The sequence below is a fragment of the Canis lupus genome, chromosome 35 (assembly GCF_003254725.2).
Source record: "Canis lupus dingo isolate Sandy chromosome 35, ASM325472v2, whole genome shotgun sequence".
Taxonomy (NCBI): Eukaryota; Metazoa; Chordata; class Mammalia; order Carnivora; family Canidae; genus Canis; species Canis lupus.
The window spans coordinates 5180641-5197478 of NC_064277.1; the positions used below are offsets into that span (position 1 = coordinate 5180641).

Below are 16838 nucleotides of genomic sequence, written 5' to 3' on the forward strand. Positions count from 1 at the left end.
GGCAGGGGCCCGGGGGCGCCAGGGCAGGAGCCAGAGGGCATCGGGGTGGAGGCCCAGGAGAGCCTCAGGCAGGGGCGGCTGCGGGGCAGCATCCCTGGGGGCGGGCAGGGACCGCAGGTCAGGACCCCGGGGAGCCCTCCCTGGGGGGGCCGTGGGAGCACAGGCCGAGGCCTCTGGGGGGCAGGCCGGCCCACCCCAGCCCCTGGGCTACACCCTCTGCGAGGAGGGGCCCACCCAGGCTGGCCTTGACTCCTGCCCCCTCGAGATTGGGGTCTCGCCCCCCCGTGAAGGCTGGTCCCCTGCCGAGAGCACAGGGGACTGGCGCAGAGGCTAACAGAGCAGAAACTTGGATTTTGTGAACGAGAACATTATTTTGTCCTTAGCCTCAAGGTATGTTCTAAATGAAAAAAAAAAAATTCTTGCCCTTATTTTGAGGTCTGAGGGCGGAATAGAGTTGTCAGGTCACTCTGCTGTGTATCCGAAACCGATAGAACCTGGTATGGTGACTACACTGGTGTTGCATTTGGGGGCGCCCGGGGGGCTCAGGGGTTGAGCGCCTGCCTTCGGCTCAGGGCGTGACCCCGGGGTCCCGGGATCGAGTCCCTCGTCGGGCTCCCTGCGTGGAGCCTGCTTCCCCATCTGCCTGGGTCTCTGCCTCTCTCTGTCTCTGTCTCTGTCTCTGTCTCTCTCTGTGTCTCAGGAATCAATCATAAAATCTGAAACAAAAAAGCATGAGGCAGGAGACTCGCCGGGCCTGCGTCTACCAGGGGCTGGTACGGGCCTTCTCAAAGCCTGAGGGGGGTTTGGGGGCTCGGACACCAGCAAGACCTTTCAGAGCAGCAGCGGGGGCCACTGCCCTTCACTGGGCCCCTATCACGCGTTTGTGTTGCTCGCATTTCCCCGTGCTTTGCTGTGTCACAAACGGCATCCGGTGTGTAAGGAGGACGGCCGGGCGCCAGGGAGCCACCGAACACCGAACACGGGGCTCCTGCAGCTGGCCCTGCTGTGTCTGGGTCCCCTTGCCTCGGGGCCGCATCCGAGGGAGGGGGCCAAGTGCCTCGCACGTCTGAAGATTTAAAAAAAAAAAAAAACCGCCAAGGCTGGCCACTGGAATTCCAGAAAATTCTGAATGAAGACAGCAGTTGCCAAATGGGATGGGTTTACACACTGCAGCCGACTACTCCCTGGCTGCCTCGGGCTCGGGCAGGAGAACGTGCAACGTGCGGCTCGGGGCTCGGGGCCCAGCCTGTGCCCACGACCCCAGGCCGCGGGGTGAGGCCAGCGGGGCGCGGGGAGCAGGTGTCGGGGGCGCTGAGATTCCCCACTTTGCGGGCGCAGCCAAGTTGCCCGCCTGCCTTGTGCGCAGTGGCCCGGGGCTCCGGGGCTCTGGGGGAGTGGATCGGGGTGCGAGGGAATGGGTCGGGGTGCGAGCCGGGTGCCCCGACAGATGCCCGAGCTGCGCCCCAACCGGTCCTGTCCATTTGTTTTGTGCACAGAACTCAGGCCCCGTAAATCCGCGTTTCCTTCTGGAATATGCCCGAGGCAGGCCGGTGGCTGCACCTGCAGGCTCCGAGGCCCCGGGTCTCCCCAGCGGCGGGAGCGGGCACCCCGGAACCGGGCGTCAGGACAAGCCGAGCCCGGCCCGCTCTGCCCGGCAGGTTCCCGGCCGCGTGCAAGCCAACGGCGCTCACCAAGGGCGCTCACCGGGCCCGAAGCGCCGCAAATATCCGTCCTGGCGAAAATCAGCATCGTGCTTCCTTTTGGAAAACAGCATCTTGTGAAAGAAGCTTCCCCGTGAGTCTACCTGGGAGGATTCTGGAGAGGATTCTGGGGGCTCAGGCGGCTCCCGCCCTCCGCCCTGCACACGGAGACACTCGACGAGGGTGAAGCTGCGGGGAGCCGGGCCTGGATCCGGGTGGTCCACACTGGCCAGAGGTGGTTGACGCCCGGACACAGGGGGCTGGGGGAAGCCCCCTTCCAGAAAGGCCAGGAATTGGGTCACCTGGCTCCCAGGGACTCCCAGGAGCCCCAGCCCGGGAGCATCTTCCATCAGGGATGGGATCCAGGAGGGGGTGGCCGCTCCGGTCCTCCCCTGCCCCCCGGGAGGGCTGCACCACCCCCGCCCCCCGTGGGAGCCAGCCTGCCAGCTGTTCTAGGGCCCTGCTTCCGTCCAGGCTGAAGGCCCTGTCTCAGCACAGCACACCCCCCCCCCCAAAGTCGGACGCTGGCTTCATGGTCAGACCAGAGGGGCCCAGCACACAAAGACCCCCCCCCCCCCCCCCCCCCCCCCCCCCCCCCCCCCCCGCCGAGTGACGACAAATGACTTCGAACCACGGCTGTGAGAATAAAAACTAAAGAGAAGCTCGGTGCACAGACTTGCCCGAGAGGGACACCATTCGTGAGCCCACCTGCTGGGTCCCGGGGAGAACGAGACGGGTAAGGCCTGCACCAGGGCTTCCGTCGATTTAATCTCCTCCGACTGCAGGCCCCGGTCAGAATTCAGTCCTCGGGTAGTACATGCGGGTCTGCACAACGTGGAGACCAAGAATCCAAGGTGCTCAGCCTCCTAGAGCCAGCTGGGTGAATCTGAGGTCAGCGGGTCCTCCCTCTGAAGTCTGAGGGGCAGGCGTGAATAAGAGCCGCTGGCTCAATGGGTGCAGAGTTTCAGTTGTGCAAGAAAAACTTCTGGAAATCTGTCACACAACAGTGCGAACACAGTTAATGTTAACTGAACTGTACACTTACAAATGGTTCAGCTGGGGGCGCCTGGGTGGCTCAGTCGGTTAGGCATCTGCCTTCGGCTCAGGTCATGACCCCAGGGTCCTGGGACCCAGCCCGCATCGGGCTCCCTGCTCAGCAGGGAGCCTGCTTCTCCTTCTCCCTCTGCCTCTCCCCTGCTCATACACGTGCTCACTCCCTCTCTCTCCCTCGCTCTCAAATAAATAAAATCTTTAAAAAAATGGTTAGGACGGCCCACTGGATGTTACAGCCAGACCTCATTTTATTGCACGTCATTGGATTGTGCTTTGCAGATACTGCAGTTTTTCATTTTGTTTTGTTTTTCACAAATTCAAGGTTTGGGTCAAGCAAGACTGTTGGCACCGTTGTTTTCAACAGGATTTCCTCGTTTCACATCTCTGTGTCACATTTTGGTAATTCTTGCAATATTATAAACTTTTTCGAGATTACTCTATTTGGGGGCACCGTGAATCACAGCCGTATAATGAGCAAGCCTAACAGACGTGTTTGTGTCCTGACTGCCCCACCGGCCCGTTGTTTCCGACCCCCTCCCCGTCCTCGGGCCTCCCCGCTCTGAGACACAACAATATTGACGTCAGACCAATTGATGACCCTGAAAAAGCCTCTAGATTTTCAAGTGAGAGGAGGAATCCCATGTCTTGCACGTGGAATCAGAAGCTAGAAGCGATTAAGCTCAGTGAGGAATGCGTGTCAGAAGCTGAGTCAGGCCAGAAGCTAGGCCTCTCACCCTAAACAGTTAACCAAGTGGTGAATACAAAGGAAAAATTCTAGAAGGAAATGAAAAGTGCTGCTCCGGTGATCACATTGAATGATAAGCAACTAAAACAGCCTTAATGCTGTTATGGAGAAAGTCTCAGTGGTCTGGAGAGAAGATCAAACCAGCCACGACATTCCCTGAGGTCAAAGGCCAATCCAGACCAAGGCCCCAACTCTCTTCAATTCTGTGAAGGCTGAGAGAGGGGAGGAAGCTACGGAAGGAAGGTCTGAAGCTAGTGGAGGTTGGTTCATGAGGCTTAAGGCAAGAAGCCATCTCCATGACATCAACGTGCAGGGTGGAGCAGCTGACGTAGAAGTGGCAGCGAACTATCCAGAAGATCCAGCTAAGGTCATTACTGAAGGTGGCTGCACTGAAGAACAGATTTTCCATGTAGACAAAACAGGCTTCTATAGGAAGACGATGCCATTTCAGATGCTCATAGCTGCAGAGGAGAAGTCAATGCCTGACCTCAAAGCTGCACAGGACAGGCTGACTCTCTTGTCTGAGGCTAATGCACCCAGTGGTCTGATGGAGGCCAGTGGTCCTTCGCCATTCCTAAAATCCCGGGGCCCTGCGGAACTCTGCTAAACCATTGCTGCCTGTGCTCTAAATGGAACAGCAGAGCTGGGATGACGGCACATCTGTTGACTCACTGAATATTTTAAGCGCACTGTGGAGACCTACTGCTCAGAAGAAAAGATTCCTTTCAAAATATCCCTGCTTGTTGACAACGCACCTGTTCATCCTGAAGTTCTGATGGGGATGCGCAAAGAGATGAACGTTGTGTTCAGGCCTGCTAACACAACATCCGTTCTGTGGCCCATGGATCAAGAAGTCATTTCAACTTTCAAGTCTTATTATTTAAGAAAAACATTTCATGAGGCTGTAGCTGCCAAAGGTAGTGATGGCCCTGATGGAGCTGGACCAAGTCAATTGAAAACCTTCTGGAAAGGCTTCGCCATGCGATATGCCATTCAGAACATTCCGGATTCAAGGGAGGAGGTAAAAATATGAACATGAACAGGGGTTTGGAAGAAGTTGATTCCCACCCCCATGGATGGCTTTGAGAGCGTCAGGATACCAGCGGAGGAAGGAACTGCAGATGTGGTGGAAACAGCAGGAGGACTAGAGTTCGAAACGCAGCCTGAAGACGGGACTGAACTGCTGCCATCTCATGATAAACCTGAAGGGATGAAGAGTCGCTTCTTAGGGATGAGCCAAGAAAGTGGTTTCCTTTCTTTCCTACTCTTGGGGAAGATGCCATCAAGACTGTTGAGATGACATCAGAGGGTTTAGAATATGATATAACTCAGCTGATCCAGCAGAGGGAGAGGATGGACTCTATTTTGAAAGAAGTTCCACTGTGGGTAAAACACTATCAAACAGCATCACAAGCTACAGAGAAATTGTTCCTGAAAGGAAGAGTCAGTAGGTGTCGCCGACTTCATCGTTTCTTATTTCAAGGAATCGCGTAGTCACCCCACCTTCAGCAACCATGACCCTGACCAGGCAGCAGCCGTCCACATGGACACAAGATCCTCCACCAGCAAGAAGATTATTCACTAAAAGGTCACATGATGGTTAGCATTTTTTTTTTGGCTGTAAAGTCTTTTTAATGAAGTCTTTTTTAATGTACTTTAAAAAAATATTTTATTTATTTATTTATTTATTTATTTATTTATTTAAGAGAGAAAGAGAGAGCTGGGGGAGGAGCAGTGGGAGAGGGAGAAGCAGATTCTGTGCTGAGCATGCAGGCTGACCTGGGGCTTGATCTCGTGACCCTGAGATTGCTACCTGAGCTGAAACCAAGAACCAGACTCCTAACCGACTGAGCCACCCAGGTACCCTGTACACGGGTTTTTGGTTTTTTGTTTTTTTCTTAACATAATGCTATCACAGACTTAATAGACTCCAGTATGAACATGACTTTTACATGCACTGAGAAACCAAAAAATTCATTTCACTTGCTTTACCGCTGTCCACTTTATTGTCTGGAACAGAACCCACAACGTCTCCGAGGTATGCCTGTACCCGTTTTTTGTCACAATTTAAAGGTTATCCAAAAAGCAAACAAACGAAAACCCTGAGGGGGCCGCTGCCCAACGTGTAGAATCAGTGCTGACGGCCACGGCTCCGTCTTGTCAGTGGGACAGCAGTTCCCAACCCAAGGCCCGCCAGGTGTGTGCGGAGCTTCTGAAAGCACATGGCGACACTCTGACTGAAAGCACCTGCACCCCGTGGCGGGGACATTTAGCAATCAGCCTCTCTTTTCCTGACACTACTGCTTGTGACCACCAGGAGCTTCCCTCCCTTGGCCCCTTTCAGAACTGAGGCCCCACAGCTTTCTGGGCCCCAAACGTCTGGGCCCTCACCACTGAGTTGGTCTGACAGGCCCACAATGACAAATACCCCAGACTGGGTGGTTTAAACAGCAGAAACTCATTCAGTCACGGTTCTGGAGGCTGGAAGTCTCAGATCAAGGTTGTCAGCAGGGTTGGTTTCCTCTGAGGCCTCTCTCCTGGCCTTGCAGTTGCCACCTTCTCCTGTGACTTCACATGGTCTTCCCTCTGTGACTGTGTCCTAATTTCCTTTTTCAACAAAAACACCAGTTATATTGGCTTAGCACCCATCTATATGATTTCATTTTACCTTATTCACTTCTTTAAAGGTCTCATTTCTAAATACATTTGCCTTCTGATGTGGAGTGGTTGTGGTTTAGGACTTCAGCATATGAATTTTTGGAGACATAACTCAGCCCATAACAGCAAGTTCCCTCCAAACACCTCCCGATGATACCGATCGTGGCTTCCATTTCAGTGACCGTGTACCCCAAGTGGCCCCTCTAACTTTAGGAAAACTTCCAAAGGTGACCTGATGGGACCTCGAGGTGCCCAGTCCTGACCAGCCCAACGTGCCTTGATAAAAGCCATGTACCCAGGACGCCTTGGTGGCTCAGCGGTTGAGCATCTGCCTTGGGCTCAGGGCGTGATCCTGGGGTCCTGGGATCGAGTCCCATGTTGGGCTCTGTGCAGGGAGCCTGCTTCTCCCTCTGCAGGTCTCTCTTTCTCTCTCTCTCTCTCTGTGTCTCTCATGAATAAACACATAAAGTCGTTAAAATAAATAAATAAAGGCCAGGTACCCAGCACTTCCCTTCCAAATACAGTTTCAAAATTTCTTCTTTTCTGGAGATGGATGATAGTGATGGTCACACAATGAGTGCAGTCCATGCCGCTGAACTTTAAACTTCAATATGGTTAAGATGGTAAATCTCATCTTATGTATACTTCAACATAATTTTTTTTAAAGTGTTAGAGACGATGAAAATTTAAGACCAGGCCCACTAGGGGTGCCTGTGTGGCTCAATCAGTTAAGCATTCAACTCTTGGTTTCAGCTCAGCGTTGTGGGATCGAGCCCAGTGTCGGGCTCCATGCTCAGCACAGAATCTGCTTGAGATTCTCTCCTTCTCCCTCTGCCCCTCCCACTGTTCTCTCTCTCTCTAAAATAAATAAAATTTTAAAAAGAGAGAGAGAAAGACCAGGCCTACTAGGTTAACACAGCAGCACAAAATGAACCAAAAGCTCCCTGCTTTTGCTCCTGTGAGCTTCTTCTTCCACTTGATTGCAATTGCTTTTAAAAACTCACGCAGGGTGCCTGGCTGGCTCAGTAGGTAGAGCAGGCAACTTGATCTCAGGATTGTGAGTTCAAGCCCTGTGTTGGATGTAGAACTTACTTAAAAACCAAACTATGGGCAGCCCCAGCGGCTCAGTGGTTTGGCGCCAACTTCGGCTTGGGGCGTGATCCTGGAGACCTGGGATCTAGTCCGGTGTCGGGCTCCCTGCATGGAGCCTGCTTCTCCCTCTGCCTGGGTCTCTCTCTCTCTATCTCTCATGAATAAATAAATAAAATCTTTAAAAAAATTAAAAACAAAACAAACAAACAAAACAAAACAAAAACAACTTCACCCTTCCTTACAAACCTTACAAAAGTGTCCTGTGTTGCTTACTCCTTAGATCCCCAAATTTCTGTTCAGCACCAGAGATGGATTGGGAAGGAGGAAGGAGCATGGCTTTGGAGTCCAATAACTCCTCAAAACTAGGTCCGCTGAGAACCAGGCATGTGACCTGGGCCAAGTTACTTCCACTTCTCATCTGTAAAGTAGAGATCATAATAGAACTGGGGTTTTGTGACTATTAAACCAAATAATGAGTGTGTTGACAAGCTAACTCTCCTTGGAAACAGAGAATATTAAATTAATAAATGAACTTGCCAGTTTTTTTTTTTAAGATTTTATTTATTTATTCATGACAGGCACACAGTGAGAGAGAGGCAGAGACACAGGCAGAGGGGGAAGCAGGCTCCATGCAGGGAGGCTGACATGGGACTCGATCCCTGGTCTCCAGGATCACACCCAAGGCTGAAGGCAGCGTTAAACCGCTGGGCCACCAGGGCTGCCCGAACTTGCCAATTATTGATTTATTTAGCAACCTGAACACCGCCACTCAAAATTGCAAGGTTTATAGGCCAACAGCTATATGTGTAATTTGAAACTCTAACTGGTGTCTTTGCTATGAGCCTGAGAGGAAGAGATGGATGCTTCTCAGGTAAATAAAATATTACCACATAATGTCTGTTACTGTTACCTTGGCCCCCAGTGAACCACACCTTCTAAGACTCATGTCCTTGTATAGTCTCCCACACTGACTCCGGGCTTGGCCATGAGACTAACTTTGGCCAATGGGCCATTAGCAAGTATGTTAAAAGTGGACCTTAATACACACTCTCAAAACCGGGCTTGTCCTCTTGGAGTGTTCCTTCGTAGAGCCCAGTCAACCATGCTGTGAGAAATCCCAAGCAGCCACACAGGGGGGCCCATGCAAAAGAAGCCATTTTGGACTGTCCAGCCAACCCATCATCAGGTAAAACAGAGGGCCTCCTGGTCAACCAGCAGAGTCATGAGAAATAATAGATTGTCGTGGTAAGCCATTAAGTTGTAGGGCTGATTTGTAACCTTAGGATGGATGGCTGAAACAATTCCTTTTCATCTTCCCAATCTCATTTTGGTAATCACACAGGAATAAGGGAGTTTGCAAGAGATACTATGTCTTCATGTGTAAAATCTCCAGCTATGAAATCAAGCTTTTTTTTTAAATATTTTAGTTTTTTATTTGAGAGAGAGAGTGTGAGAGAGCATGAGTTGTGGGGAGGAGCAGAGGAAGAGGGAGGAGCAGGCTCCCCACAGAATAGGGAGCCCGATGTAGGGCTCCATCCCAAGACCCCGGGATCATGACCCGAGCCAAAGGCAGACACTTAACCAACTACGCCATCCCGGCACCCCAAACCAAGCTTAATTTGTCAGTTTGGTTTCACTGCTTACCTAGCCATGTAGCCTCGAGAAGATTACTTAATTTCTCCAATCTTGGGATCCCTGGGTGGCGCAGTGGTTTGGCACCTGCCTTTGGCCCAGGGCGCGATCCTGGAGACCCGGGATCGAATCCCACGTCGGGCTCCCTGCATGGAGCCTGCTTCTCCCTCTGCCTGTGTCTCTGCCTCTCTCTCTCTCTCTCTCTCTCTCTCTCTCTCTCTCTCTCTGTGTGACTATCATAAATAAATAAAAATTAAAAAAAAATTTCTCCAATCTTGCCTGCAGAATATGGATAACGCCTGCTTCAAGTGTCTTTAGTGGGCATTTACTGATGGAACGTGTACATAATGCTCAGCCTGCCTAAACACACAGTAAGTGCGCAGTAAATGTCAGCTGTTATTATGAGATTGGATATACTGGCTGCTACTTTTATTCTGAGGACTTTAGAACAAATTCGAAATGAAACAGGGGCAAAGTTTACCAGTTGAGAAACCGAGACAAGCGTTAGAAGTTCAGAAGGCATTATCTGCCCATAACTTTCCCTCAGGAACAAAGACGTTGAGGCCTGTTACAGGCCGATGAGAAACATCACAAATTCCGTCCGCTTATAGACCCAAGAGACTGCCCTACATTCTCAAGGCCTCCAAATCTTATCTGGGTCTCTCACCCAGAAGAGTAGCAGGCAGCCTGGCCTAAAAGCGAGGAGACTTACTAAGATTTACAGAATGCACTGCCTTGAAGCTGCCAATTGTTATCTGAAATAAGAGCCAGATGTGAGTTCTTCATAAATGAAAAGGGCTCCAACTTTCCTCATTAGTTGAGGGAAACAAAGAAAGTCTGCAGGAATATACTTTTGTGTGTGGGCCTGTTTTTCCCCTCAGGAAGAGCTCACAGATGCTAAGAGGGTGATAGCCCAGATTCCAGCCCCCGAATTTCTTTACATTTCCACCTTTCCCACTGAGGCTTTCCCTGCCAATGGTGCTTGAGTGATTGTGATGGCTTTGGGCAGTTCCTTCACACTTGGTCGGCCGCAGCAACCTCCTACACTGACCACCCCCACCCGCCCAGCTCAATGAGGATATTAAAAGAGAAAGAAAAAAACCAATCCTATCCCAAACCCAGATGCCTTTTCCATGAGTTTTCTCTGTCCTAATATAAGGAGAGTCACTCTTTAGAAGCAGGGCATGAACAGCTGGCCCGTGAGTGGGGCACCAGGCTATACCTAAGAAAATCGTTGTTTCTATAAATTAATGCATTCTCTTAAGACAAGTTTTTCTTTCATCTTTAGAGGAAAATGGCTCCTACCAAGCTCCAGCCAAAGAGAGCTGGTGTCCTGTTGAGCAATGTCTTCCCAAACAGGGGTTGAGGGGGTAGACTGAAAGAGAGTAACTCCAAGAGCAGGACGTTCCCAGGTGGCTTTCCTCCCCAAGGGAAGAGCCCTAGCTGACCTGAAACTCCATCCCTTCCAGACTGTTCATTCAGCTCCCTCATGGAATAGTGTACCATGTTAGCTGGAGTCAAGAGCTAATGGGGTCAAGGTAGAGAGACATCAATCCTCCTGACTAGCTTTTCCTCAAAAGGAGAAGTCATGTTAACAATTTGTTCTGTTCTCATAGCCTGCACAGGGAACTACTGGGTGTAAACTAGATGCTCAGCAAACACTACAGACTAAAGTAGTAATCCATGAGGGAGTGTGATGGTTAGTTTTGTGTGGATCATTGCAGTATCCAGATATTTGGCTAAACATTCTTTCTGGGTGTGTCTGGGAGGGGGTCTCTGAATGAGACTAGCATTTGAATCCGTGGACTCAGTAAACAGATTGCCCTCCTTCGTATGGGTGGGTCCCCATCCAATCCCTAGAGGGCCTGGATAGAGCAAAATGGTGAGAAAGGGGGAATCTGTACCCTCTCTTCCTGACCGCTGGACTGGGACTCACACCACTGGCTCTCCTAGTCCTCAGGGGTTTGGGCTGGAATGAACTACACCACCAGGTCTCCTGGGTTTCCAGCTTGCAGGCAGCGGCTATTGTGGGACTACTAGCCTCCATAACTGTGAGCCAGTTCGTCATTATACATTTTCATAATATATAAAAACATGTATAAGTACATATTCTTTTTTAAAAAAGTGTATTTATTTATTCATGAGACACACACACACACACACACAGAGGCAGAGACCCAGGCAGAGGGAAAAGCAGGCTCCATGCAGGGAGCCCGATGTGGGACTCGATCCAGGGGCTCCGGGACCACGCTCCAAGCTGAAGGCAGATGCTTAACTGCTGAGCCACCCAGACATCCCTATAAATACATAGTCTATTGGTTCCGTGTCTCTGAAGAATCCAGGGAACTTTGTGGTGAAAATGGCACATGGGTTTAGAGGCAACGTGCCAGAAGGAGGAAGAAAACACCAACCTTGGGCAATAGGAAAACAAGACAAATATTTCTTCAGTTCTAAGAGATGAAAATAATCATCTTTGACCTCTGGTCATTTCCTCAGAAATGGGTGGGCCACACTTGGCTTTCTGCCAAGTAATTTAATTTGATTTATTAAGATGAATACAGCAGTAACTTTGCATCCAAAGCATAACCTTTTCCCCTAATCTGGATTCTGAAGAGTATGCTTGCAGTAGTCCCTCTGGTCCTCAAGTCCCAGCAAATGACACTAAAAGAATTTGAGCACAATCTTAGCTCCTTAAAAGGGATGCTTCTGGCATAGGTTTTTTTGTCGGTTGCTATGTTACCATCTCCCTGCTCCAAACTTAAGAAAACTGCCTTGGTAATTTGTAGGTCTTTCTTTCCTTCTCTCTCTCTCCCTTCTTTTTTTTTCTGGAAACCTCTTGACACTTGTTCCTTCAAGAGCTACAAGTCTCTTCCTATGCATATAAATTCATCACCTCAGTCTTTAGAAAATCCTTTATATCAGATTTTTATTTTAATCTTATGTAGAAAATAGTTGAATATGGTATTAACTGGCAGATACAGTTTGAAAACACTAATCAACCCCAGATTATTCCAAAGAATGAAACAGCAATAAATCTTATTCCCAAATTCAATTGACACCTCCTAAATTAGGTTCCTTATTACAATACTTCCTCTCAGTTGGCATGCACTCACAGGTAATCAGAGGGAACGGGAACACCTTCCGATGCTTGGGCTGGTGGTTTGCATCACGTTGAGGCAGAGAATGGAGCAGCTGGAAGCTTTTGGTGTTAATATTGTCAAGTTCTAAAGCAGTCCTGGAGGCTATTCTAGGGCCACTGCAGTTCTACAGAAACACACACACACACACACACACACACACACACACACACACACACAACCTGCTGGGATTTGGATTGGGATTGTATTGAATCTGTATTTTGGGAATATGACATTTTAACAATGCTGAATCTCTTGGCCCACAAACATGGTATATATTATTGTTTATTTAGGTTTTCTTTATCACAGTAATATTTTGTAGTTTTCTTGTGTGTGTGTTTGTGTGTGTAGTTTTCAAAGTATGGGTCTTTCACATTTTTTTTGTCAGATTTTTTCCCTAAATTCCTATTTTAAGCTATTGCAAATTTTTCATTTCAAATTGTTACTGCATATGCAAAACATGGTTTTTATATGTTGCTTTGTATCTTGCAACTTTGATAAAGTCAATTATTCTAATAGTTTGTAGATTCCATGTATTTTTTTCATGTCTGAAGATCATGTTATCTGTGAATAAAGGCAAATTTTTCTTTCCAATCTTGATGTCCTTTCTTGCCCGATTGTGCAGTCTAGAATCTCCTTACAATGTTGGATAAAGACATCCCTATTTGTTCCTGATGTTAGGGGGAAAGTATTCAATCTTTCACAATTAAGTAGGATGTTAGCTCTAGGGTTTTTGTAGATGTCCTTTATCAAATTGGGGAAGTTCCCTTTATTCCTAGTTTTCCTGAGTTTTTCACCAAAATAGATGGTGGATTTTGTCAAATGATTTTCTCGTATTGAGATGATTATGTGAATGCTAATCCACCCTGAATTCCTATGATAAATCCCATGACCATGATATATTATCCTTTCATTATGCCATAGGATTCGATTTACAAAACTTTTCCTTAGAATTATTGTATCTATGTTTATGTGGAATTGTTTTGAAGCTTTTCATGTAATGTTTGTCTGGCTGAGGTACCAGGATAATTTTGGTGACAGTACGCTGGCCTCAGAATGAATTGGAAAGTATTCCCACTTTGATTTTTTTGAAGTCTGTGTAGAATTGGTATTATTTCTTCCTGAAGAGTTTGGTAAACCTCACCACTAATGCCACCTGGGCCTGGATTTTTGTTATAGGAAGTTTTTAAAACTGCAATTTCAACTTCTTTTGTAGGGCTGTTCAGGTTATCTATTTCTTTTTTAGTGAGCTTTGGTAATTTGTATCTTTCAAGGAATTTGTTGGTTTCTTCAAGGATGTTGAATTTATTGGCAAAAAGGTGCTTCTAATATTCCCTTTAACATCTGTAGGACCTGTAGTGATGTTACTTCTCTCAGTCCTTACATTATCTTTTTTCACTCCCTACTGTGGCTGGAGACTTGTCAATTTTATTGGTCTTTCCCCCCAAGAACAAGCTTTTGGTTTCACAGATTGTTCTCTATTGTTTTTGTCTTTTATTTCATTGATTGCCACTTTGATCTTGATCTGTGTTATTCCTTTTCTTCTGCTTACCTTGTATCTAATTTCTTCTTTTTCTAGTTTCTTAAAGTGGAAACTCAGGTCACTGATTTGAGACCTTCCTTCCTAATATAAGTACTTAATACTACAAGTTTCCCTCTAAGTACTGCTTTAGTGCAACCTACAATTTCTTTTTTTTTTTTTTAAGATTTTATTTATTTATTCATAGAGACAGAGAGAGAGAGGCAGAGACACAGGCAGAGGGAGAAGCAGGCATCATACAGAGAGCCTGATGTGGGACTCCATCCAGGGTCTCCAGGATCACGCCCCGCTGCGCCACCGGGGCTGCCTGCAACCTACAATTTCTTACTCCAAATTACTTTCTTAATTTCCCTTTAGATTTCTGGGACTCATTAGTTTCCAAATATTTGAGGATTGTCAAGGATCTTTTTGTTATTGATTTCTAACATAATTCCTTGTAGCCAAAGAATATACTTGGTATGATGAATACTTTCAAATTTGAGACTTTTTTAATGGGCCATAATGTGGTCTACCTTCATAAATATTCCGTGTGCACTTTCGTGTTCTGCTGTGGCAGGGTGAAATGTTCTATAAATATTGACCAGGTCAAATTGGCTGTTACTGTTCAAATATACTATCTTTTTGTTCTCCCAACTTGCTCTCAGTTTATAAAGGAAGTACTAAAATCTTTGATAATTGTGTATTTGTCCATTTTTTCCTTGCAGTGAGGTTTTCCTATCATTTAGGATTGCCAATTGCCATCAGCTACTCATTAACTGACCCCATTATCAGTATGAAATAATCTTTAATTGCTGTTAATAGTCTTTGCTCTAAAATCGATTTTGTTATTAACATGCTCATTCCAGCTTTCTTTTGATGTTAGCATGGGTTACCTTTTTTCTGTCCTTTTACTTTTAACCTACTTGTATCTTTAAAGTACATTTCTTGAAGGTACACTGCTTTTTTAAAATCCAATCTGGCAATCTCTGGCTTTCAATTGGGATGTCTAGACTATTTACATTTAATGTGACTATTGATATGGTTAGGTTTGAGTCTGTCATCTTGCTATTTATTTTCTATTTATCCCATCTGTTCTCTACCCTTTTATCTCTTTTCCTGTCATTGTTTGGATTAATCCACTGTCTTTATTCCATTTTCTGTTAGTTTCACAGCTATAATCCTTGGTTATGTTAGTGGTTGCTTTAGGGTTTGTAGTATACATCTGTACTTAGCACAGTCTACATTTAAATAATGGTAACTCATTTCAGATATGGTACAAGAACCTAACAAAAAGTATGCTTACTTACAGTCTATTTCCCTGCTGTTAAGCTATTCTTGTCATCCATTTTGCTTTTACGTTAAGTCCACACCACTTTTCTGTAACTTGTTTAGACAATTAAGTATTAGAGGTTTAAATAATAATAAATCATACATTTACCCATTGTTACTATTTCCAGTGCTCTTCAGCCCTTTGTGAGATCTAGATTTCCATCTGCTATCATTTTCCTTCTGCCTGAAGAGCTTTTTCTCATAATGGACATCTGGTGATAAGTCTTTTGCGAGTCTGAAAACACCCCTTTTCCTTCCTATTATTCTTTTCTCAGTGGTACCTAGCCTGCCATTATGTAAGCCAATCCACTGAACTTTCAATTAGTGTTCCTTATTCCTAGATTTCCATTTGGTATTTTTACAATCATGCTCTTTAATCTCCCTTATTTCTTTAAATATAAAACATAATTATATTATGTCTGGTAAGTCTTAATAGCTTAAGTCTTTGTAGGTCTGCTTCTTCTGTCCACTGTTTCTGCTGGCTCTCATCTACCTATGTGTTTTTGATTTTGGACTGCCAACTTCTATTCCTTGAAACCGTTTGAGTTCTTCCAAAGACAATACGTTTTGCTTCCCTCGGTTACCTGGAAGGCCCTAAAGACCTGATATCACTTTAAATTTTCAGCGTGAGATTGTTTTAAGACTACCCAGACTGTTCAAACAAACCAGCTTCAGAGCTGCCTGTGGCAAATATGTATATATTCTAAGGGGAGATGGAGATGTATTCTCTCAGGATTGGCAATCTTCCTTGCTACCTGGGGAAGTGAGGGAGGACAAAGGGAGATTGGAGAGGGAAGAGGCAGGCAGATTTGTTCATAGTTCGCCCTTACACTAAGCCTATCTTTTCGAGGTCTCAACTTTATGAGGTCTCTATCCCTCTCACCTTGGGCAGGCCCTCAGCTTTGTCTGCTATGCTAATGTCTCTTCCCCAACCCAGGTGATGAAAAATAAAGTTCAGTTTGATACTTGGCAAATGTCCTAAGGGTAAAGGTGGCACGAGTGTCCTAATTATCTCTGTGTTTCTACTATGGAAGTAGCATTAAAGAGTTTTGAGACTTGTTATTTTGCAGCTCACTGATCCATTTTTAAAAATGGTTCTTGGGGATCCCTGGGTGGTTCAGCAGTTTAGCACCTGCCTTTGGCCCAGGGCGCGATCCTGGAGTCCCGGGATCGAGTCCCACGTCAGGCTCCCGGCATGGAGCCTGCTTCTCCCTCCTCCTGTGTCTCTGACTCTCTATCACGAATGAATAAATAAATAAATCTTAAAAAAAAAAAAAATGGTTCTTGAGGGGCAGTCCAGGTGGCTCAGCAGTTTAGTGCCGCCTTCAGCCCAGGGCCTGGTCCTGGAGACCGGGGATCGAGTCCCATGTCTTGTTCCCTGCATGAAGCCTGCTTCTCCCTCTGCCTGTGTCTCTCTCTCTCTGTCTCTCATGAATAAATAAAATCTTTAAAAAAAAAATGGTTCTTGATACATATTCCAGACGTTTTAGTTGTTTTCAACCACTGTGCTAGAAAAAAAAAAAACAAATCTTTCAACTTGTTTACAATATACAGTATCCAAATATCCTTCCTTGATCCGGATGTGAGGGTGAGAACACACACTTAGGAACCAGTTGGCCTGAGGTCAGGTCTCAGACCCACAAGCAGTGTGACCCTGGTAGCTCATTTATAGTCTGTGCTGTTGTTTCCTCATAGGGTTGATGCAAGAAATAAACAAGGTAAAATACAATCAGCATTTAAAGCAGGGGCTTGCTCTGAGAAGTATGATATAAGGACTTTTTATTATTATGTGAAAAACTTGTAATCATATGCTGGAGTAACAGCAGATGTCTACCCAATGGTCTAAGAGCACCTATTCCCTGGCCATCCTAGTCCACTCTACCATGTAGTAACCCACATCTCTTTACTTATATTGACACTGACCAGGGGTAATCAACCATGAGCTACTCACCGGATGTACTCAAAGGATGGGC

General features: G+C 46.7%; 1 pseudogene; it reads left to right on the top strand.

The window, feature by feature from the left end:
* The first annotated feature begins 1414 nt into the window (after positions 1 to 1414).
* LOC112659703 (tigger transposable element-derived protein 1-like) lies at positions 1415 to 5848 on the top strand (annotated as a pseudogene).
* Positions 5849 to 16838: the final 10990 nt, after the last annotated feature.